The following is a 2,510-nucleotide window of genomic DNA, read 5'->3' on the forward strand; positions in this document are numbered from 1 at the left end:
TAAGTGAAAGAAACGAGTACAAAAGATCACATATCAAATGATTTCACTTATATGAAATATCCAGAATCAGCAAATCTATAGAGACAGACAGTAGGTTAGTGGTTGCCTAGGGCTGGGGGTGATGGGGAGAGTTGGGGGGGACAGTGTTAATAGCCAAAGGATATGGTGTTTCTTGGGGGAGTGATGAACATGCCCCAGAGCTGACTGTGGTGATGGTTAGACAACTCTGTAAACATACCAAAATCCGTTGAATTGTGCACTTTAGATGGGTCAATTGTACAGTATGTGAATGTGAATTATATCTCCATAAAGCTATTACCAAAAAAGAAAAAAAAAAAAAAACTAAGGTGGCTGCCCTTAATCATTTTCTATTAAAAAAATTCTATGCCCATATTCCTCTCTTCACACCTCCCCACTGGAGAAAACAGGACAAGTGCTCCAAAAAGATGGTTTTCCTCTCCAGGTTCAAAACAGGGTGACCGACTGCCTGGTTTGCCCAGAATTGTTCCAGTGTTAATCCTGAAAGGCTTGCTTTCCAGGAAATCCCTCATTCCTGGGAAAACTAGGTTGGTTGGTCACCCTTGTGCAAACCCTTCCCAGAACTCAAGAAAGCTCTGCCCTTTAGTGCTGCCAGTGGCTAGAATGGAGCCTCCACATAAACAAGCCTCCTTCCTTTTGGATATGTCATCCTTGAGCTCCCCCTAATGGTCAAAAGGTATTTTTTTATTATTGTTCCCATTTTACAGATAAGGAAACTGAGGTTCAGAGAGGTGAAGCCACTTGCCAGCAGCACACAAGAGCCAGGAACTGAACCCGAGTCTTTTTTCAAAGCCCAAGTTACTCCTTCCACTCATCATATTGTCTCTTGCCACCAATGCATTAATTGCCCAGGAGCAGCACTCTTAGCTTGTTCTTGCCCCCTGAAGAAGGCAGTCAGACATCCAGAAGAAACAAGTTTTCAGCCATGGGATAACAAGGAGACATGTATAGCTTGGTGATTAACAGCACAGACTCTGGAGCCAGACTGCCCAAGTTTGAATCTGGGCTTTGTTACTACTTAGCTGTGTGACCTTGGGCAAGTTACTTAACCTCTCTAGTCTCAGTTTTTCCATGTGTAAAATGGGAAAAAGAATAGTACAGTACGTGTGTGTGTATATTTGTGTGTGTGTGTGTGTGTGTGTGTGTGTGTGTGTGTATCATAGGACTGTAACGGGAAGTAAATAAATCAATAAGCACAACAGGCTTAAAATGAAAGCTGGCACATAGCATGTTTATTGAATAAATGAAAGTAAGTACCGATTCCTTTACTCAGAATTGGAAAGAAATCAGATTAGGCCTAATGAAAACCAGGCAGTGGGGCCTAATCATGGAAACAAACTCTGGCATTTTGTTCTGTACCTTCCTGTGAAAATGTTTATGGTTTAGGAATTGCTGGAAGCTCTCCAGACCATAGACAAATCTTTAAATGCAACATGGCACTGGCAATCCAGGCAGCCCTACCAAAATGGGATGACATGGTCTAGGGTTGCATGCCCTGTCTGGCACTGGTTGGAGCCCAGGGGACCCCCTCTTATCACACCTGCCCACAAGCGCAAAGAGAGCTGGGTATCCTGCCACGGGGGCAGCACCTGTCACTCAGCTCTGCTGTCTGAAATAGGTATGATCAACACCATTTTACAGATGTGGAAACTGAGGCTCAGAGAAGTTCAAGAATTTGTTCAAGGTATAGTTAATAACATGTAGTACTGGGATTCAAACTTAGGTTGAATTCTAAAGCTGCTATGTTTTACTGCCTCCATGCATTAGTTACTATTGCTGTGTAACAAATCACCTCCACAATTCATAACTTAAAACAACACACATTTATATTCTTATACAATATTTGAAAGTCACATATCCAGGAGTGGCTTGGCTGGGTGGTTCTGGCTTAGAATCTCTCATGAGGTTGCAATCAAGCTGCTGGCCAAGGCTACTGTCATCTTAAGGCTCTACCAGGGTTGGCGAATCTGCTTCTAAGCTTATTCGTGAGGTTGCTGGTGAGCTGTAATTTTTTGCTGGCTGTTGGCTTTTTTGTTGTTGTTGTTGTTGTTGCAGTGTTTTATAATATAATCTCAGAAGAGATATACTATCATTTCTGCCATCTGTTGGTCACACAGACCAATCTTGGTACCAGGTGGGAGGGGTCTACACCAGGGTGTGACTACCAAAAGGCAGGGATCACTGGGGACCATCTTGGGGGCTGGCAACCACACTCCCCATTTTTCTAAAGTAAGACAAGAAGGCATATTCCTTCAAATAAGAAGGCAATATCCCCACAGAAAAGTCACAGAAATTAATCTTAATTTAACCACTTTCATTTTGGGGAGTTGTTTATTTAACAAATGTTCAATTCACCCAAGACCCTGGGCCCAGTCCTATGGATACCAGTACGAGTTGAACCTAGAGCTTACAAGTGAGTTATGGCAGAAAACAAGAATCAGGCCATGTGGGTTCTTGGAAAAGGACAGGCC

Source organism: Galeopterus variegatus, unplaced genomic scaffold, assembly GCF_000696425.1.
Source record: "Galeopterus variegatus unplaced genomic scaffold, G_variegatus-3.0.2 Scaffold8597, whole genome shotgun sequence".
NCBI classification, from domain to species: Eukaryota; Metazoa; Chordata; class Mammalia; order Dermoptera; family Cynocephalidae; genus Galeopterus; species Galeopterus variegatus.